Raw genomic sequence first — 24,216 nt, forward strand, 5'->3', positions numbered from 1 at the left:
CATGAACTCACAGCAATTGTGGTTGCCTATTAAAGAATGGGAGGATATCTGTACAATAAGCATTCTAGTATTCTGTAAGGGGGGATGTTGAAAGCCAATCTTCAGCTGAAAGGTATTGACAGTTGATGGTTATAGGAGTAAAACGAGTGCATTTTCTTCTGTTTTATTTTGCCCATACTCTAGAGGATGGCCTTACTGCCCTGAACATATTGGCAATACTGATTTCAGAGGGATTTAATACAAAACAAAAAATCGGTTAGAAAGTTGACAGGGAATTAAAGGCCTGTATAAAGAAAGTTAGGAGGAACAGGTATGAATATGTTTTAAAATATATTGTATACATATTAAATTCTCAAAGAATAGATAAAAATCAAAACATTTAAAGAACTTTAGTAGAGGGCAAGAAAATGGAGCTACCGAACATTAATTTTTTTCCACCAAAACTCAGAACATGAACCTCTGCTTTATGAAGTTTTAATATTTTGGTATTTCACAGCAGCGACACAAAAGGGAGACACCGAAATTAGAAAATTATAGTTAGTTCTGGGTATACTCATTCTCATAATGATGACCACGTAGGTGTAGGTATATGAAAAAGGCATCAAATATACATATTTGATGTATTGGCCTTTTATTATTTGTGGATATATGTGTATATGCATGTGTTCTTGTGAGTATGACTGGATGCATGAAGGATGGCTATGGGTATACCCCTGTGTGTGTAGCAGAGGACAACATTCTAGATTCACAGGTGCTGTCCTTCAAAACCACAGGAACAAAAGAACACTACAACAACAAGAACCAAGGTATATCACTCCCTTGGGATTTACCAAGTAGGGTGGGCAAGCTGGCTAACAAGTAAATAAAAGTTTTCTTAACACTACAAACATATTTTAAACTTTATTTTTTAAACTAGGACTCACTAATAGCCTCATAGTGATATGCCTGTCTCTGCCTCTTGAGTGCTTAGATTAAAAGCTTATATCAACATACCCAGCTCATGAGGTTCTTCCTTTTATAATGTGAGTCCTGGAGATCAAACTCAAGTCCCACATGCTTGTGAGAGGAATCAAATAAATCATTTCACCAACACCACTTCACTCTTTAACAAATAACCCTTGTATAAATCTTTTTTAGGATACCTCCTAAAGGGACCGAAAAAGTGTTAGAAAAAACAGAGTACAGCTATATGGAAAGAGACAGTTATTTTAAAACACCCTGTAAGCCAGGTGGGAGGCAGAGGCAGGCAGATTTCTGAGTTTGAGGCCAGCCTGGTCTACAGAGTGAGTCCCAGGACAGCCAGGACTACACAGAAAAACCCTGTCTAGAAAAAACAAAACTAAATAACTAACTAAATAAATAACTAGGTAGCTAACTAACTAACTAACTAACTAACTAACTAACTAAATAAATAAATAAATAAAACACCCTTGAGACATTACTGCATTCATGTCTGTAAGAAATACTGGTTGACAGACAGCTCCTTGCTGACCTATTCCTCCAGCAATTTCTGAAGTGGTAGGTTAACCCTTGGCTGCACTTGCAGCTTTCAGTCAAGATTACTGTCTTTGTTATACATTGGGACCTTTGATGGGATGGAGTCTTTGGCCCTTCTGAGGGTCTAAGTACATGAGTTCATCATGAGGAGTGTGAGAAAAACCACAAGGAGGTAGGCGTCCTACAGTTGATGTGCCACCTGTCTTGGGACTTGAACTGCCACCCACAGTTCATATTGATGTAAAAGCCCTGAACCATGCTGAATTCCTAGCATCTGGCATGTAGGAATCTCAGGGTTTTCCCTGATATTCAGTAAAATAAATCTTCAGGGGGATGAATAACCTAGTTCACTTCTGATCCTCCAATGTCTGCCTATCAGGTAGTTCATCTCCATCCCAACCTTGTAGAACTAAAATTCCTTATTATCATCTCCCCTTTCTTCTCTTCCCCCAACTCCCCCATCCCACTCCTCCACTAGAGACTGAGAATGGCATACATATTTTCACATCTGATTGATTTTATTGTCACCATTACACAAAGTAAGTGTGGTCAAATTTTCCTATGAACTCAAGACCATGGGCCAGCTCCCAGACATATTCATTGATAGTTTCCTTGTTATTCAGTAAAATAAATCTTCATGGGGATGAATACCTGAGTTCAGTTCTGACCCCCCAGTGTCTGCCTATCAGGTGGTTGTTCATCCCTCTCCAAACCTTGTAGAAACCAAAGTCCTTTCCTGTCATGTACCCTGTCTTCCCTTCCCCCAAATACTCCTCCTTTTCGCGTTAGAGACTGAGAGTGGCATAAATATTTTCACATCTGATTTTATTGTCACCATCACACAAAGTAAGTGTGACAAAATTTTTCAGTAACTTCAAAACCATCAGTCAGCTCCCAGACCTATTCATTGTTGTTTTTTGGGTCTTTGGACCCGCTCGGGGTCGAAGAGCTGGCCTGATCTTCACGAGGAACTTGGACACTCTCGATGGATGGAGCAGGTTCCTCCGGGGCTGTCAAGCCCGTGTGCACTGGCTCTTGAGGGAGCGATGCCAGAACGGGTTCGCAAGTCTCTCCACGAGTTTTAGTGCTGGACGATGTCTTACCCTTTGTCCCTTTCATCCTTCCACCAGGTCTCTCACCACTTGTTGTTATCTGCGAGAATGATATAGGAATGTCTTCAGGGCACTGGCTTGGGACAATGATAGATAGAATGTGGATGGGGGATTCACGAGAAGGGGCAGAGGTAGATGTGAAGTTTACAGCAGGCCTGAAGTCTTAAGGGGAGGCATGGGTACAGAAGGGAGGGAATGAGCTTAGCCTGGGAACTCTCACCTTAGATGGGCATCGATAACAAGTGCACCCCTGGCTCTTCTTGGGACTTTTTGTTCGGGGTAGGCAGGAAGATCTCTTCCTCTTTTTCTTCGACTTTGGCGCTGCTCCTGCTGACGCCACAGCACTAGGCTTGTGGCCTTTCTTGGCCACACGAGCCATGCTGAAGCTCTCCCAGGGAATGGCCTCAGACCTCTGAGCACCCTGCTTATCTCCCTGTCAGAACAATGGTCAGCCACACCCATCAGCTATGATTGGTCAGTAAAGCTCTCAGTGGCTGATACCTCACAAAGCCTTACCTTTGACCCCTTTGGGTATATCTTAACCTGTGCCAGGTATGGCTTGAAGGCTTGCAAGAAGATAGTTCATGTAATGGGTGCCTGCCACCATGGTCCCTGAATCTGTGCTCATTGATCCTCTAACTGCTTCAAAACATAATCTCCCAATTAAATCTTTTCCTTTGTAAATTGCACTGGTCATGGTATCTCTTCACAGCAAACAAAATAACTAAGAGTTACAAACAATGGGAAATTTATATCATGAAAATATATTTTATGTGTGTGCATAAAATTATCAGAGTGAATTTTACGGGAAAAAGAACATTGCTGAATTGTATTTTGTAGATTGAAAATGACAAAGAAAGAATAAATGAACTTTGAGAACACATCAAGAGAATTTGTCCTTCTTAGTCTAAGATATACTGTATTTTATGTTATGTGTGTAGGGATTGTGTCTACATGTATGGCTCTGCTGCTATTCTTGCAGAGCTCATTGATGCCAGAACAGGGTGTTAAATCCTATCGAACTAGAATTTGACACATCTGTGAGCTTTAATATGTGTGTTGGGAATAAAGCTCAGTTTCAAAGAGAATATCATTTATTATAAATACAAACAGGGTATCTTATCAGATTAGAAGCAGACAACTAGCTTTTATATCATTAGTACTGAGGAGCTGTGAAACTCCATCTCACCAAAAAACAAACAAGCAAACAAAAAAAAAAAAACACCCAGAAAGTGAACAGTCTACATTGGATGATATATACAGAATATTAATTATATAGTATTTGTGTTTGCAAATACAGAGGAAAGGCATGTAAGATCCAGAGTTCAAGGAATTTCCTGTACAATAGCATCTCCTTATGTCAAAGTCTAAACCCATAATCTGTCTCCAGTGTCACTTCCCAAACATGATGTAAACAAGGATGGAAATTCAGGCATTCCAAGGTAGACAAAGTAATGCCCATGGGCCCTCAATCCTACACAAACAACTATAGGGAATTAAGGAATGCTGAGTTCTTTGAAAAAATCAACAAGATAGATAAACCCTTAGCCAGACTAACCAAAGGGCACAGAGAAAGTATCCAAATTAACAAAATTAGGAATGGAAACAGAGATATCACAACAGAAACCGAGGAAATTCAAAAAATCATCAGATCTTACTACAAAAACCTGTACTCAACACAACTGGAGAATCTGGAGGAAATGGACATTTTCTTAGACAGATACCAATTACCAAAATTAAACCAGGACCAAATAGACCATCTAAACAGACCCATAACCCCTAAAGAAATAGAAGGGGTCATAGATAGGCTTCCAACCAAAAAAAGCACAGGACCAGATGGTTTCAGTGCAGAATTCTATCAGACCTTCAAAGAAGACTTAACACCAATACTCTTCAAACTCTTCCACCAAATAGAAACAGAAGGAACACTACCCAACTCCATCTTCGAAGCCACTATTACGCTGATACCAAAACCACACAAAGACCCAACTAAGAAAGAGAATTTCAGGCCAATTTCCCTTATGAATATCGATGCAAAAATACTAAATAAAATTCTTGCCCACCGAATCCAAGAACACATCAAAACGATCATCCACCATGATCAAGTAGGCTTCATTCCAGGGATGCAGGGATGGTTCAATATACGGAACTCCATAAATGCTATCCACTACATAAACAAACTCAAAGAAAAAAACCACATGATCATTTCATTAGATGCTGAAAAAGCATTTGACAAAATTCAGCATCCTTTCATGCTAAAAGTCTTGGAAAGGACAGGAATTCAAGGCCCATATCTAAACATAGTAAAAGCAATATAAAGCAAACCGGTAGCCAACATCAAACTAAATGGAGAGAAACTTGAAGCAATCCCACTTATAATCAGGGACTAGACAAGGCTGTCCTCTCTCTCCATATCTTTTCAATATAGTTCTTGAAGTCCCAGCTAGAGAAATTAGACAACAGAAGGAAGTCAAAGGGATACAAATTGGAAAGGAAGAAGTCAAATTATCACTATTTGCAGATGATATGATCGTATACTTAAGTGACCCTAAAAACCCTACTAGAGAACTCCTACAGCTGATAAACAACTTCAGCAAAGTGGCTGGCTACAAAACTAAAGCAAGCAAATCAGTAGCCTTTATATATTCAAAGGATAAGCAGACTGAGAAAGAAATTAGGGAAATGACCCCCTTCACAATAGCTACAAACAACATAAAGTATCTTGGGGTGACTCTAACCAAACAAGTGAAAGACCTACATGACAAGAACTTCAGATCTCTGAAGAAGGAAATCGAAGAAGATCTCAGGAAATGGAAAAACCTTCCATGCTCGTGGATTTGCAGGATAAATATAGTTAAAATGGCCATCTTGCCAAAGGCAATCTACAGATTCAATGCTATTCCCATAAAAATCCCAACCCAGTTCTTTATAGAGCTAGAAAGAACAATTCTCAAATTCATCTGGAATAACAAAAAACCCAGGATAGCTAAAACTATTCTCAACAGTAAAAGAACTTCAGGGGGATTCAATATCCCAGACTTTAAACTCTACTACAGAGCAATAGTGATAAAAACTGTATGGTATTGGTACAATATCAGGCAAGCGGATCAAAGGAATAGGATTGAAGAACCAGAAATGAACCAACACACCTATGGTCACTTGGTCTTCGACAAAGGGGCTGAAAGCATCTAGTGGAAAAAAGATAGTCTTTTCAACAAATGGTGCTGGTTCAATTGGAGGTCAATATGCAGAAGAATGCGAATCGATCCATTCTTATCTCCTTGTACCAAGCTTAACTCCAAATGGATCAAGGACCTCCACATAAAACCTGACACACTGAAACTAATTGAAAAAAAAAAAACTGGGGAAGACCCTGGAGGACATGGGCACAGGGGAAAAGTTCCTGAATAGAACACCAATAGCTTATGCTCTAAGATCAAGAATTGACAAATGGGACCTCATAAAACTACAAAGTTTCTGTAAGGCAAAGGACACCGTCAAAAGGACAAAACGTCAACCAACAGACTGGGAAAGAATCTTCTCCAACCCTAAATCTGACAGAGGGCTAATATCTAATATATACAAAGAACTCAAGAAAGTAGAACCCAGAGATCCAAATAACCCGATTAAAAAGTGGGGTACGGAGCTAAACAAAGAATTTTCACATGAAGAACTTTGGAGAGCTGAGAAACACCTTAAGAAATGTTCAACATCATTAATTATTAGGGAAATGCAAATCAAAACAACCCTGAGATTTCACCTCACACCAGTCAGAATGGCTAAGGTCAAAAATTCAGGAGACAGCAGGTGTTGGCGAGGATGTGGAGAAAGAGGAACACTCCTCCACTGCTGGTGGGATTGCAAGATGGTGCAACCACTTTGGAAATCAGTCTGGAGGTTCCTCAGAAAACTGGGCATGACACTTCCTGAGGACCCTGCTATACCACTACTGGGCATATATCCAGAGGATTCTTCAACATGCAATACGGACACATGCTCCACTATGTTCATAGCAGCCCTATTTGTAGTAGCCAGAAGCTGGAAAGAACCTAGATGTCCTTCAACGGAGGAATAGATACAAAAAATGTGGTATATTTATACATTGGAATACTATTCAGCCATTAGAAACAATGAATTCATGAAATTCTTAGACAAATGGATGGAGCTGGAGAACATCATACTAAGTGAGGTAACCCAGTCTCAAAAGATCAATCATGGTATGCACTCACTGATAAGTGGATAGTAGCCTAGAATCTTTGAATACCCAGGACATAATCCACAAATTAAATGATGTCCAAAAAGAATGGAGGAGTGGGCCCTGGTTCTGGAAAGACTCAGTGCAAGAGTATAGGGGAATTCCAGAACAGGGAAGTGGAAAGGGGTAGATGGAAGAATAGGGGGACGGAAGAGGGTTTATGGGACTTGCGGGGAGTGGGGATCCAGAAAATGGGAAATAATTTGCAATATAAATAAAAATAAATTTAAAAAAACAAAACAAAAAACAAAAAACAAAAAACAAAAAACAACAAAAAATAAAAGGAATGCTGAGAGGAGAAACAGTCTTCCCCATTGAAGTGCCCAACCCTGTACTGCCCAGTGAGAAAATGTCAGCCCTGAAAACATACATGCAGCTATCATTGTATGAATCAATCAGGCTATGTTTAGAAACATGTATGCAATAATAATTAAAAATGGTTCCATGAATTTGAAAGAGAACAAGAGGGATTTTATCTGTGTTTCTAACCAGGGTGGGTGAAAGGAAGTAAGAAATACTGTCATTACATTACATTCTCAAAACATTCAGTAATACAACAGCTAAAATACTATGACCATGTGACCAAACAACTGCACTCTGGCATTTGTCCCAGTGAAATGACTATTGATGTTCACAAAAAAACTTATCATAGGTATCAGGTTTATTGTACATACTTGTATTTTCTTCTAGACTAGAGGACAATTAAACATAATGGCTATGTGGATGGATAAATAAAGGTGACTTATATGTAGAAAATATTTTCTATGCCTACAGTTATAATCCCATAGTATATAGTTCATACTCTCTGATTCCGAGGTATAGAACCAATCAATGAGAAAAAGAGAACTTTCTGAGCAATGTTCAGTTTTACAAGATTGGACTAAATGAACCACCAAATAGATAACAGTGGAAGTAGATACATGTTCTCTTGTTGACTCTTCTGAATGCCTATGTGCCAGTAAGGTATTTTGTGTCAGTCTGTGCATTGGAAAGATACCAGCAACTAAAATTATATCAAACAACAGTTGTACTCAAAAACCTTTCAAATGTCACTCTGTTACATTTCTCATATGCAATTTTCTATGTAATATAAAGTATAAAGTATCTATTTACAGATAGATCCATCTCTGTCCATTCATCTGTCTTTCCTTTTCCTTTCATCATTATCCACTATATATATGACATACATGTTTTATACATATATATCCTTATTATTTATCTATATGTACATGTATATCAATATCTTTTTATTTATATAGTTATATATCTCTCTATATATCTTTATAGGTATATGAATACTCTTGAGAAAGTTAATACTGTCACTTCTTAATAATGATTTCTTTGAGTGCAATGATATATGTTTCTAATCCTATACCAAGGAAAAGAGGGAGGATGCAGATTTTGGATTTTCCTGGCAATATAGTGATACATTTGTCAAAAGATAAAAGAGACAGCTATATTCTCTGTCTAGTTCCAAGGTTCAGGGAACATTGAGAACATGGTGGAGAAAGGAGTATAAAAGGATGGGGAGATGTACATCCAAAGGACATTGTTCTAAGATGGCATAGCCCCCTCACTGCTGGCCACAGTGCTGCTATTGGTATTAGCACAGGCCTTCAGAAAACTGAACCTTCAATATTTCATCATGGATGAGAGGAGGCCAGGGAAGCCCCAGCCCTGTTCCCTGGGGTCCTATTGGCAGTTAACTGTCATACTGAGGGGAGGCCATTGAGTCTCCACCCCTCCCTGAGGAAAAACTGTCAGTTAACTGTTTGAGGGGAAGAGAATGCCCTGTTCTTCAGGGGTATCTAATGCTCTCCTCCCCCAACCATAAGTTGTCAAGACGCTCTAATTAAACTCATTGGCTCACACAAAACTAGAAAGACTGAGACAATGAAGCACACTTGTTACGAAGAAGATTTCAGCAGGAAAGGGGTGGATGATGGGACAAACAGATTGGCTAAAGGCTCTCTAAATGTTTAAACGTGTTAAAAAGAAGGAGAGAGATAAATATGTGGACAATCTAAAGGTCTTGCACCAATAGAGTGCAATACTATTCCTTAAGTAAAAATAAATGCTTATGAAACAGCTCCTTTTACATGCCACTTGAATGAGTGTCAACAGAGTTTTCTGAGGTGAAACAGGTGGATTCCTTTGCACACAATCAAAGGAGTGGTATAGAGATAACTCTCAGCCATTTTCTTTTCTTTTTAAAACTTTCTGTTATTGTCTAGCACATAGGATGCATCACTTGATTTATTTTTGACTTTGTGTTTTCAGTATCAGAAACAAATTCCTTTCCATGACTAGGCCTTAAGTCAAATTAGACTGCTGTTAGATACTTTTTAAGACAAGTGCTGCTTTTACACCCTAGAGTTTATTTCACCTTTACAGCTGGGTATGACTATAGATTGCATTTCCAATTACAGATTGCAACACATTTGCTAGAAATATGAGAGAGGAGGGGCTGGAGAGATGGATCAGCAGTTAAGAGCACTGACTGTTCTTGCAGAGTTCCTGAGTTCAAATCTCAGTAACCACATGGCTTTTCACAACCATCCATAATGAGATCTGACACCCTCTTCTGGAATGTCTGAAGACAACGACAGTGTACTTACATATAATAATGAAGAAATCTTTTTAAAAAGATTTCTTGCAAAACAAAACAAAAAAGGAAATATGAGAGGGCTAATCCTCATAGATGAAGCTTCCAGTAGAGTTCCAGATCAATGTCTCCAATTCTTTTGTCTCATGTGTATATTGCCATATTCAACGTCCTAGATAGAGTAATTAGACAACAAAAGTAGGTCAAATGGATTCAAATTGGAAAGGAAGAAGTAAATGATAAATAGTTGCAGATGATATGATAAATACTTAAGTGACCCCAAAAATTCCACCAGAGAACTCCTACAGCTGATAAACAACTTCAGCAAAGTGGCTTGATATTAAATCAACTCAAACAAATCAGTAGCCTTCCTATACTCAAAAGATAAATAGGCTGAGAGAGAAATTAAGGAAATGACACCCTTCACAATAGCCACAAATAATAATAAATATGTTGTTGTGACTCTAACCAAGTAAGTGAAAGATCTTTATGACAAGAACTTCAAGTCTCTGACGAAAGAAATTGAAGATCTCAGAAGATGGAAAGATCTACCATGCTGATGGATTAGCAGGATTAATATAGTAAAAATAGCCATCTCGCCTAATGCAATCTACAAATTCAATGCAAACCCCATCAAAATTCCAACTCAATTCTTCATAGAGTTAGAAAGAACAATTTCCAAATTCATGTGGGATAACAAAAAACTCAGTGTAGTGAAAAGTATTCTCAACAATAAAAGAATTTCTTTTGTAATCACCATACCTGACCTCAAGTTATGCTACAGAACAATAGTAATAAAAACTTGCTTGGTATTGGTGCAGTGACAGGTAGGTAGATCAATGGAATCGAATTGAAGACCAAGAAATGAACCTTTACACCTATGGTCACTTGTTGTTTGACAGAGGATCTAAAATCATCCAGTGGAAAAAACACAGCATTTTCAACAAATGGTGCTGGGTCAACTGGCAGTCAACATGTAGAATGATGCAAATTGATCCACTATTATCTTTCTGTACAAAGTTCAAGTCCAAGTGGATTATGGACTGCCACATAAAACCAGATACACTGAATTTAATAGAAGAGAAAGTGGCAAAGAACCTGGAGCACATGGGCACTTGGGAGAATTTCCTGAATAGAACATTAATAGCTTATGCTGAGGAACACTCCTCCACTGCTGGCGGGATTGTACGATGTTACAACCACTTTGGAAATCAGTCTGGTGGTTCCTCAGAAAACTGGCCATGACACTTCTGGAGGACACGGCTATACCACTCCTGGGCATATACCCAGAGGATTCCCTGACATGCAAGAAGGAAACATGCTCCACTATGTTCATAGCATCATTATTTACAATAGCCAGAAGCTGGAAAGAACCCAGATGTCCCTCAGTGGAGGAATGGATACAGAAAATGTGGTATATTTACACAATGGAATATTACTCAGCAATTAAAAACAATGAATTCATGAAATTTTTAGGCAAATGGTTGCAACTGAAAAATATCATGCTAAGTGAGGTAACCCAATCACAAAAGGATACACATGGAATGCAATCACTGATAAGTGGATATTAAATATCCTAGAAGCCCTGAATACTCAAGACACAATTAGCATATCAAATGATTCCCATGAAGAAGGAAGGAGAGGGCCTGATCCTGGAAATGCTTGATCCAGCATTGTAAGGTAGTACCGGGACAGAGAAAAGGAGGGGGATGATTGGAGAATGGGTGGAGAGACATGTGGGAAGGGTGGAATTGGGAAAGGGGAATGCATTTGGAATATAAACAAAAAATATAGAAAATAAAAAAAAGAATTTACAAATGCATAATTTTGCAAAGCTTCTGTAAGACAAAGGACACTGTCAATAGGACACAATGACAACCAACAGATTGGGAAAAGATCTTTACCAATCCTACGTCTGATAGAGGGCTAATTTCCAACATACACCAAGAACTCAGGATGTTACATTCCAGTGAACCAAATATCCCTATTAAGAAATGGGGTACAGAGCTAAATAAAGAATTCTTACTGAGGAATAGTGGATGTCTGAGAAGCACCTAAAGAAATGATTAACAACCTTAGTCATTAGGGAAATGCAAATCAAAACTATCCTGAGATTCTACCTCATTCCAGTCAGAATGGCCAAGATCAAAAACTCAGGTGACAAAAGATGGTGTAGAAGATGTGGAGAAATAGAAACACTTCTCCATTGCTGGTGGGATTGCAAGCTATTACAACAACTCTAGAAATCAGTTTGGCGGTTGCTCAGAGAATTGGACATAGAACTACCTGATGACCCAGCTATACCACTCCTGTGTATATACCCAGAGGATGCTCCAACTTTTAATAAAGACACATGCTCCACTATGTTCATAGCACCCTTATCTATAATAGCAAGAAGCTGGAAAGATGTCCCTCAACAGAGGAATGTATACAGAAAATATGCTCCATTTACACAATGGAGCACTACTCAGCTATTAAAAACAGTGAATTCATGAAATTCTTAGGCAAATGGATGGAGCTAGAAAATATCATCCTTAGTGAGGTAACCCAATCACAAAAAAACACACATGGTATGTACTTGCTGATATGTTGCCCAAACGCTCAGAACACCCAAGATACATTTCACAGACCACATGAAGCTCAAAAAAAGACCTAAGTGTGGATACTTTGATTCTTATTGGAAAGTGGAAAAAGTACCCATATCTCACATCCAAACAATAGAATGAACATAGGCTCCCCAATGGAACAGCGAGATAAAGGACTCAAGGAGCTGAAGAGTTTTGAAGCCCTGCAGGAGGACCAATTACATGTACCAACCAGTAACCCCAGAGCTTCCAGGGAAGCCACCAACAAAAGAGTACACATGGAAGGACCCCCGGCTCCAGCTACATATGTAGAAGAAGATGATCTTTTCAGACATCAATGACAGGAGAGTCTATTTGTCCTATGAATGCATGATTCTCCAGAATAGCGGAATGCAATTCAGGAAATGGGGGATTGGTGAGCAGAGGAAGGGGAATGGTATAGGGAGTTATCAGAGGTGGTATCTCGGAAAGGTGTTACCATTTGAAATATCAATAAAGCAAATATCTAACAAAAATTGTATCCATATATTAGTACAGCCTTCAACACTCTGTAGAGAAGCTTCTTGAAATTGACAGCACTCAACACTGAGACTCACAGATACTAAAAATACAGATAAGTAGTGACAGTGGAATGATCAGCCCTATATGGAACATCTATATCACTCACTACCCTTAAGGCTCAGGGAATATTAGGATGTGGCAGAAAGACCTTAATAACTAAGGATGCCAAGAATTGCTTGCTGACAGGGGCCTGATATAGTTGTCTCTTGAGATGCTCCACTGATGCCTGACAAATACATAAAGGGATGCTCACAGCCAACCACTGGATTGAGCACACTCCTCCCCAGTAGATGAGCTAAAAAAGGATGCAGGAGCAGAAGGGGTTTGCAGCCCCATAGAAGGAACAACAACATGAATTAACTAGTACCACCAGAGTTCTCAGGGACTAAACCCCTAACCAAAGAATACATATGGAGGGACCCATGGCTCCTGCTGAATATTTAGTAAAGGGTGGCCTTGGTTGACATCAATGAAAGAACACTTGGTCCTGTGACCCAAGTGTTAGGAAATGCCAGGACAGTGAAACAGGAGTGGGTGGGTTAGAGAGGAAGGGGAGCGGGATGGGATAGGGGTTTTTTTAGGGGAAATGAAGAAAGAGGATAACATTTCAATTTTTGTTTTGTTTTGTTTTGTTTTGTTTTGTTTTTTGCATTTGGTTTTTTCGAGACAGGGTTTCTCTGTATAGCCCTGGCTGTCCTGGAACTCACTTTGTAGACCAGACTGGCATTGAACTCAGAAATACACCTGCTTCTGCCTCTCAGAATACTGGGATTACAGGTGTGTACCACCACCACCACCACCACCACCACCACCACCACCACCACCACCAACACCCCGCCCCCACCCCAGCAACATTTGAAATGTAAATAAAGAAAATATCTAAAGAAGTAGTAGGCATTGGGGAAGACCAGAACACAGAAGTATCTTGTGTATATGACAAGACCAATGCAATCATGAACTCACAGCAATTGTGGTTGCCTATTAAAGAATGGGAGGATATCTGTACAATAAGCATTCTAGTATTCTGTAAGGGGGGATGTTGGAACCCAATCTTCAGCTGAAAGGTATTGACAGTTGATGGTTATAGGAGTAAAGCGAGTGCATTTTCTTCTGTTTTATTTTGCCCATACTCTAGAGGATGGCCTTACTGCCCTGAACATATTGGCAATACTGATTTCAGAGGGATTTAATACAAAACAAAAAATAGGTTAGAAAGTTGACAGGGAATTAAAAGCCTGTATAAAGAAAGTTAGGAGGTACAGGTATGAATATGTTTTAAAATATATTGTATACATATTAAATTCTCAAAGAATAGATAAAAATCAAAACATTTAAAGAACTTTAGTAGAGGGCAAGAAAATGGAGCTACCGAACATTAATCTTTTTCCACCAAAACTCAGAACATGAACCTCTGCTTTATGAAGTTTTAATATTTTGGTATTTCACAGCAGTGACACAAAAGGGAGACACCGAAATTAGAAAATTATAGTTAGTTCTGGGTATACTCATTCTCATAATGATGACCACGTAGGTGTAGGTATATGAAAAAGGCATCAAATATACATATTTGATGTATCGGCCTTTTATTATTTGTGGATATATGTGTATATGCATGTGTTCTTGTGAGTATGACTGGATGCATGAAGGATGGCTATGGGTATACCCCTGTGTGTGTAGCAGAGGACAACATTCTAGATTCACAGGTGCTGTCCTTCAAAACCACAGGAACAAAAGAACACTACAACAACAAGAACCAAGGTATATCACTCCCTTGGGATTTACCAAGTAGGGTGGGCAAGCTGGCTAAAAAGTAAATAAAAGATTTCTTAGCACTACAAACATATTTTAAACTTTATTTTTTAAACTAGGACTCACTAATAGCCTCATAGTGATATGCCTGTCTCTGCCTCTTGAGTGCTGAGATTAAAAGCTTATATCAACATACCCAGCTCATGAGGTTCTTCCTTTTATAATGTGAGTCCTGGAGATCAAACTCAGGTCCCACATGCTTGTGAGAGGAATCAAATAAATCATTTCACCAACACCACTTCACTCTTTAACAAATAACCCTTGTATAAATCTTTTTTAGGATACCTCCTAAAGGGACTGAAAAAGTGTTAGAAAAAAATAGAGTACAGCTATATGGAAAGAGACAGTTATTTTAAAACACCCTGTAAGCCAGGTGGGAGGCAGAGGCAGGCAGATTTCTGAGTTTGAGGCCAGCCTGGTCTACAGAGTGAGTCCCAGGACAGCCAGGACTACACAGAAAAACCCTGTCTAGAAAAAACAAAACTAACTAACTAACTAACTAACTAACTAACTAACTAACTAGGTAGCTAACTAACTAACTAACTAACTAACTAACTAACTAAATAAATAAATAAATAAATAAATAAAATACCCTGTAGACATTACTGCCTTCATGTCTGTAAGAAATACTGGTTGACAGACAGCTCCTTGCTGACCTATTCCTCCAGCAGTTTCTGAAGTGGTAGGTTAAAACTTGGCTGCACTTGCAGCTTCCAGTCAAGATTACTGTCTTTGTTATACATTGGGACCTTTGATGGGATGAAGTCTTTGGCCCTTCTGAGGGTCTAAGTACATGAGATCATCATGAGGAGTGTGAGAAACACAAGGAGGTAGGCATCCTATAGTTGGTGTGCCGCATGTCTTAGGGCTTGAACTGCCACCCACAGTTCATATTGATGTAAAAGTCCTGAACCATGCTGAATTCCTAGCATCTGGCATGTAGGAATACTCAGGGTTTCCCCTGATATTCAGTAAAATAAATCTTCAGGGGGATGAATAACCTAGTTCACTTCTGATCCTCCAATGCCTGCCTATCAGGTGGTTCATCTCCCTCCCAACCTGGTAGAACTAAAATTCCTTATTATCATCTCCCCTTTCTTCTCTTCCCCCAACTCCCCCATCCCACTCCACCACTAGAGACTGAGAATGGCATACATATTTTCACATCTGATTGATTTTATTGTCACCATCACACAAAGTAAGTGTGGTCAAATTCCCCTATGAACTCAAGACCCTGGGCCAGCTCCCAGACATATTCACTGATGTTTTCCTTGTTATTCAGTAAAATAAATCTTCATGGGGATGAATACCTGAGTTCAGTTCTGACCCCCCAGTGTCTGCCTATCAGGTGGTTGTTCATCCCTCTCCAAACCTTGTAGAAACCAAAGTCCTTTCCTATCATGTACCCTGTCTTCCCTTCCCCCAAATACCCCTCCTTTTCGCGTTAGAGACTGAGAGTGGCATAAATATTTTCACATCTGATTTTATTGTCACCATCACACAAAGTAAGTGTGACAAAATTTTTTCAGTGACTTCAAAACCATCAGTCAGCTCCCAGACCTATTCATTGTTGTTTTTTGGGTCTTTGGACCCGCTCGGGGTCGGAGAGCTGGCCTGATCTTCACGAGGAACTTGGATACTCTCGATGGATGGAGCAGGTTCCTCCGGTGCTGTCAAGCCCGCGTTCACTGGCTCTTCAGGGAGCGATGCCAGAACGGGTTCGCAAGTCTCTCCACGAGTTTTAGTGCTGGACGATGTCTTGCCCTTTGTCCCTTTCATCCTTCCACCAGATCTCTCACCACTTGTTGTTATCTGCGAGAATGATATAGGAATGTCATCAGGGCACTGGTTTGGGACAATGATAGATAGAATGTGGATGGGGGATTCACGAGAAGGGGCAGAGGTAGATGTGAAGTTTACAGCAGGCCTGAAGTCTTAAGGGGAGGCATGGGTACAGAAGGGAGGGAATGAGCTTAGCCTGGGAACTCTCACCTTAGATGGGCATCGATAACAAGTGCACCCCTGGCTCTTCTTGGGACTTTTTTTTCGGGGTAGGCAGGAAGATCTCTTCCTCTTTTTCTTCGACTTTGGCGCTGCTCCTGCTGACGCCACAGCACTAGGCTTGTGGCCTTTCTTGGCCACACGAGCCATGCTGAAGCTCTACCAGGGACTGGCCTCAGACCTCTGAGCACCCTGCTTATCTCCCTGTCAGAACAATGGTCAGCCAAACCCATCAGCTATGATTGGTCAGTAAAGCTCTCAGTGGCTGATACCTCACAAAGCCTTACCTTTGACCCCTTTGGGTATATCTTAACCTGTGCCAGGTATGGCTTGAAGGCTTGCAAGAAGATAGTTCATGTAATGGGTTCCTGCCACCATGGTCCCTGAATCTGTGCTCATTGATCCTCTAACTGCTTCAAAACATAATCTCCCAATTAAATCCTGTCCTTTGTAAATTGCACTGGTCATGGTATCTCTCCACACCAAACAAAAATAACTAAGAGTAAGAAGCAATGGGAAATTTATATCATGAAAATATATCTTATGTATGTAATTAAAGTTACCACACAGTGATTTTTTATGGGAAAAAGAACATTACTGAATGGTATTTCGTAGATTGAAAATGACAAAGAAAGAATAAATGAACTTTGAGGACACATCAATAGAATTTGTCCTTCTTAGTCTAAGATATACTGTATTTTATGTTATGTGTGTAGGGATTGTGTCTGCATGTATGGCTCTGCTGCTATTCTTGCAGAGTTCATTGATGTCAGAATAGGGTGTTAAATCCTATGGAACTGGAATTTGACACATCTGTGAACTTTAATGTGTGTGTTGGGAATAAACCTGGTTTCAAAGAAAAATAATTCGTCTAATTTCGAGCATGGTATCTTATCAGATTACAATGGGATAATTTACTTTTTATTATCGTTACCTTAGATGGAGATGGGAAACTATATTCCACTAAGAAAAACATAAACCTCAGACCTAAGAGGAATGGCAAAGTCTAACTTGGATGATATATACAGGAAATTACTTATAAAGATTTTATGTTTGCGAATACAAAGGAAAGGCTTGTAAGATCTAGAGTTCAGGGAATTGGCTGTAAGATTACATCTCCTTGTTATGTGAAGCCTAAACTCATAAGCTTTCACCAGTGCCACTTCCCAAACATCATCTAAACAAGGATGGAAAAGCAGGCATTTGAAGGTAGACAAATAAATGGCCGAGGGCTCTCAAGCCTACGTAAATAATTATAGGGAATTGAGGAATGCTGAGAGGAGAAATAGTCTTCCCCAGTGAAGAGCCCAACCCTGTACAGTGACAGAGTATCAACACTGAAAACATACATGCATGTATCATTACCTAAATCAATCAGGTTATGTTTAGAAACATGTATGCAATAATAGTTATAAAGAAGTCATGAAGCTGAACGAGAGCAAGAAGATTTCTCTTGGGGATTTGGCGGGGGAGAGAAGAAATGCTGTAATGTCATTATAATGTCAAAAAATTCAGCAATACAGAGCTAAAATTCTATTACCATATGACCCAAAAGTGTGTCATTAGTTCTTTGTTTCAGAGAATTGACAATTCATATATATATATAAAAAACTTAACACAGTGTTAGACATATCAGACAAGCTTTTAGTTTCCACCAGACTGGACAGTAATCAGATGATCCAAGGCTATGTGGATGAATAAAATAAAATGACTATGTCTCAACATGTAAATATTTTCAGTGTCTAGAGATATAGCTCAGTAGTATATTTCTTACACTATGACACAAAAATATAGTACCAAACAATTAGCAAAAAGGACTTCCCAAGCAATGTTCATTTTTTATTGATATATTTTTTATTTACATATCAAATGATTTCCCCTTTTCTGGGTCCCCACTCCCCATAAGTCCCATAAGCCCTCTTCCCTCCCCCTGTTCCTCCATCTACCGCTTCCCATTTCCCTGTTCTGGAATTCCCCTATACTCTTGCACTGAGTTTTTCCAGAACCAGGAGCCACTCCTCCATTCTTTTTGGACATCAGTTAATATGTGTATTATGTCTTGGGTATTCAGTTTCTAGGCTAATATCCACTTATCAGTGAGTGCATACCATGATTGATCTTTTGAGACTGGGTTATGTCACTTAGTATGATGTTCTCCAGCTCCATCCATTTGTCTAAGAATTTCATGAATTCATTGTTTCTAATGGCTGAATAGTACTTCATTGTGTAAATATACCACATTTTTTGTATCCATTCCTCCATTGAAGGACACCTGGGTTCTTTCCAGCTTCTGGCTACTACAAATAGGGCTGCTATGAACATAGTGGAGTATGTGTCCTTATTGCATGCAGGGGAATCCTCTGGGTATATGCCCAGGAGTGGTATAACAGGGTCCTCAGGAAGTGTCATGCCCAGTTTTCTGAGGAACCACCAGACTGATTTCCACAGTGGTTGCACCATCTTGCAATCCCACCAGCAGGGGAGGAGTGTTCCTCTTTCTCCACATCCTCACCAACACCTGCTGTCTCCTGAGTTTTTTACCTTAGCCATTCTGACTGTTGTGAGGTGAAATCTCAGGGTTGTTTTGATTTGCCTTTCCCTAATGACTAATGAAGTTGAACATTTCTTATGGTATTTCTCAGCCCTCCGAAGTTCATTTTTAATGGATTGGACTGAATGAACTATCAAATAGATGACTGTGGATGCAGATTTTTGTTCTCTTTTTGACTCCTGTGAATGCCTATGTGCCATTATTATGTTTTGTATCTATCTCTACATTGGAAGGTATCAGTCCCTAAAATTAAATCAGACAACAGTTCTAGTCAACATCCCCTCCAATATTGCTCCATCATATCTCTCCCATGTAAGAGCCCATGTGAGAATTTGTGCTTCTGTCCACTTATTTCTGCTTCAAGAAAACACTCTTTCGTGTGTTTGCCCCAGGAAAACACAATCCAACACAACTGATTTTCCAAAGAACTTTTAAGTTTCCACTTCAACCCAGTTTCTCTGCTAGAAGGAAATAATTTTTCTACCTCACAAAGGAACTGACCAATTAGCTCAATGTCTGCATGTATTTCTATGTAAGGAGGATTTGTCTCTTCTACTATATTTATGTATTTATGAGTCATTTATTGATGTATGATGGATTTATGCTTAGCAAGAGCCAAATTATGATAGCTGACTATAGCTAGACTATATATAAAATCAATTTCTAATTAGGCATGTTGTCAGACATCTATAATCCTAGCACTAGGGAAAATCTAGCAGAAAAACTGAAAGTTTGAAACAGCAAGATCATCTCAACAAACAACAAACAAGTAAAGTGGATCTATTTGGTTTTCTGTGTTTCTTTTGCATGCATTTAAAATTGTCTTTAATTTGGGGCAGTTCATAGTATCCCACAGTTTCTGCACATTCCTTTCATGTCTTTTTAACTATTTTTTCCATATTTTTGCTTATGTAGTCTAACTGTTCTCTTTTATCATTAGTCTCAATATTCTTTTTTCTACTTGATCATCCCTAACTGTAAGGCTTCCTTTGAGTTTTGTAGTTGGGTTATTAAATATTTTGATTCCATTTTCATTTCATGTTTCATTCTATTTAATATTTCTTTTTATTAAATTCTGTTTTCAAATTCTTGATTGTCCTTGTCATTTCACTCTTTTTTTTTGTTTTTCTTTCTTCATTCAGTCATTTACTGCTATCCTCAACCAATTTTTTCTTTTTTAAATCCTTGCATTCTTTGATAATTATTCTTTTAAATGTGTGTCCCAAGGTCCTTCTTGTAGGACTGATGGATTCAGGGTGGATGCATACTGTCTTGCATTTCATATTCTTTGGGATTTTTCAAGGAGACCTAGGTATTTGGTCTTCATGCATCAGCTGTGTGTCTGATATGAGATCCTAGGCTGCTGTGCTGAGTAGAAAATTGTTTTTTGTTGTTTCCCAAGCTTGTTTGATTTGAGATAAGGTATGATGAGTTTGTGGGACAATCTAGATACTTAGTGTTGATTTGGGATTAGAGGAATGAAAGTGGTTCTGGTTCAGTGGTAAGTGAAGGAAGTATGTGAATGGGATAATTAGATATTCTTGAGCTGTGTTACCTGGCCTATGCCATATAGTGTGAGAATGATGTGGGTGTGCTGGAGTCTTGGGCACTCATCAAGTTAGGCCAGTGTACAGGTTGTATGACAGAGGTTAAGCCTGATGGTTAGAGACTTTCCAGGCTGGGTTAGCATACAAGTGTATGTCACAGGCTAGGTCTAGATGTTCGATAAGGTGCTGGCCGGGATAGTATCCATCAGATTTACCATACTGGGTTGGCACACACTATGTGTGACTCCAGAACAAAACAGAGTTTAACAATGGCACAGGCAAAATAGAACCTCTGGTAGTCGTCAGACTGACATGGTTTCTAGGATACAATCTTGTTTAAGCCTGGAGGTTGACTATGGCTTGCTTACACAAGGATGAAATGGACTCATCAGACTGAGATGAAGTCTGAGTGTACAACATCGACTAGATGTGGAGATTTAGTAAAACAGAACTCTAACTCACAAATTGTAGTACATAGCACAGGAAACAAACCCATGGTCTATAATAGCCAGCTCAGAAAGCCAACGTACTATCTCCATTAGACTTGTAGGAGGTTTGGATGCTGTCTATCATAATATCCCAAAAAGCTGGACAACAGCTTTCATAACAGTCAAACGAAATCCCAAGAGTTAGCTAATAACTGAAAACTTCCATAATTTTGTTTCCCTTTCCAATTAGATCCATTGACAGAAACCAAAATGCATATTTTTAACAAATAACATAGATATACCATTCTAATTACTCTTCCCATGGTTTATCCACACTAATAGCTTTTAAGCTACATTATAATTTCTAACAATTTGAAAATGGTACCATTTGACTCCATTGCTTTATTAAGTTTTGAGTAAATATACACTGTGTTTTCTCTTTGGGGTGTTGTGATGGTTAACATTAATTGTCAGATGAACTGAATCTAGAATTACTTGGAAGACGCATCTCTGGACATATTGAAAACATTGAAGTGGGAAGAACTATGCATTGTTAGTGGCATCATTTCCTAGGCAGGGATCCTGTACTGTGTGAGAGTAGAAAAAGTAGGATGACTAGTAGAATACACTTATTATTCTCTTCTACCTGTGGATGTGACCAGTTTTCTCGGGCTTCTACTGCTGTGATTTCTCTGCAGTGATAGGATAAAACCTGGAAATGTAAGATAAATAAACTCTTTCTCTCTTAAGGTGCCATTGTCAGAGTATTTCATTCCAGCACCAGGAAAGAAAACAGGAGGGTCAACTGAGGATTAATCCCACAGCCTCCTCCATTCTGCGCATACACTCTATCACCAAGCTACTCTGAGAAATAATTTTGAGAACTACCAGCTCTGGATATGGATAAGAAGTAAGCTTATGGATAGGAAGTTAGCCAAGTGAGCTAGGCATGGTGCTTTGCAATTATTTCCACAACTTTATGATATTTGTTTCATAATGGGGCTTAATAAAGTGTGTGATTATATGTTCACATGTGTGTGCATGTGCATATGTGTGTGTTTGTGTGTGTGCATACTTTCATTGCTTGCATTATTCTAGTTTTAGGTATTCGATGTTATGTTATGGGAGTCTTGTTCCTGCTTATCTATGACTAGTTCCCATCTTTTAGTTTCTTTGTATATTTTCTGTTCCTGCCCTAAAATCGGGTCTTCATTCAAGAAGTCCTAGTACGTGTTATCAAGAAATTAAATATATAAATAGAAATCTTGAGAACTGGGGGAATATGTGTATTTATATGCCCTCACCACAGAAAAAGCAATATATAAATAAACAAATACATAATGGTATATACACATATCTATAATTTCTCTGCATCTCTTTGTGTATATATGAAGATAAACATGAATGAATACTTACTTTCTTCATCTATTTCAATGTTCCTTCTAATTTGTAACTTCTTTATCATGATAATGAGAAAAATGACTTCATTATATATCCTTTATGTGCTTATGTGTTCAATTGTAGTGTGTTAAGTTTTTCAAGATTTTGTCACATAGAAACAGGTTTACCAGTTGTAGTATACAGTCCATATATTATAGTTCTTTTTGCTCTTAGCCATATATATTAAAGTCAAAACACAATTTTTCAGTTTCTTAGATTTGCTTTTGTGCTGAACAACTTTCACAAAGGTTATATAGTGAACTTATTATACAAAATCTGATGAATTTTGTTTTGTTGAAAAACAAAATATTATTTGCTTTCCAGGTTTTGATAAATTCCCTTTGTCTGATAGCTTACTTACTGGTTTCATCACACTAAAAGTTTTCATACATATCTAACTTGTCTTTAATATTTTGAAATTTCCTTCATGACTATAAATGTATTTTGATTGTACTAACATCCCCATTCCTCTTACATGCATGTCATTTAGAGTAGAAATTTTTACTTCAGCTCTCAGATGTAGATTCCAGACCATAATAGCCAGGGCATCACAGTAGAAGGGGTTTGATATAATGAGTCACATCTATAAGCAAAAGCTAAGTGAGGGAAATGTGTGAATAGTTGCCAGCTAGTGCTGAGCTAGCATTCTCTCCCTTAAACCCAAATCCTCTACCTTATGTATATTTGACAAAAGACAATTTCCAACTTGTAGGATGTCTATAAATTTTAGTCTTTATTTCCTTTGTTGTCCAAATAATTTTTATTTTCGTTTGTTTGTTTGCATGTGTTCCTACTTGTCAATCTTGGAGATTATTTCTTGTACAACATAGAGTCTTTTAAAGATTCTTTTACTGTGTCTGTCTCTTAAAGTATTTTGCCTGTTTCTATGTCTACAAGTTTCACATTTTCTGACATTATATTCAGACCCTTGCACTGAATTTTAGTGGAGGATGAAAAATGTAGAATGTAAATATGAAAATAGAAAGTCTCAGTTTTCTGCAAGTGTATATCATTGTCCCAACACCATTTGTTGGCGCTTTTTCCACCACTGTACATGCTTTTGAGATATTTATTAAAAAAAAACTAGTTGTATACAGCTCTGGATTTATTTCCAGGTCCTCTATTTTAATCATTTGTCTGTCTGTTTGTTTGTCTATGTGTTTACATGGCTTTTGTTACTATGTTTCCATGGTATAATTCGAGCACAGTCATTGTGATACCTCCAGCATTTTATATATATATATATATATACAACGACTATATACATATATATATAGTCATTATATATATTTGTATATACATATATATTATATACAGTACATATGTATGTATATATATGTTATTAATTATTATTAATATAATTATTCTGGGTATCTCTTGTCACTAAACAAGGCTCTCAGTACAGGGAGTGGATTGAATTCAATAGAGTTGTGGGCCAAGGAGGTCTTACAGAAATCCCAAGCAACCCAGGCTGATGTTAAGACAGAGTTACTCTGCGTGAACTGACAGCAGGGTCACATTGCCAAGGACAATACTCATACAACCCATTGTACATGAAAAAGTCAAGCTGGTACTATATAATGCCTTCAATACTATGTTCTAATATCTTTTGTACAGGAAGGTAATTTGCAGGCTATCAAAAAATCATAAACACCAGCCCACCCAAAAAATATTTGGCCTACTATTTTACCTGCAAGATATGATAGGGAAATGGTAGTACAAAGCTTGTGAGAGTAACCAATAAATAACTGATTTGACTTAAATTCCACTCTACAAGACAGAACATTTTGTGGCACTGCTCAGATTACATTCAACCATCACCAGA

The sequence above is a fragment of the Apodemus sylvaticus genome, chromosome X (assembly GCF_947179515.1).
Source record: "Apodemus sylvaticus chromosome X, mApoSyl1.1, whole genome shotgun sequence".
NCBI classification, from domain to species: domain Eukaryota; kingdom Metazoa; phylum Chordata; class Mammalia; order Rodentia; family Muridae; genus Apodemus; species Apodemus sylvaticus.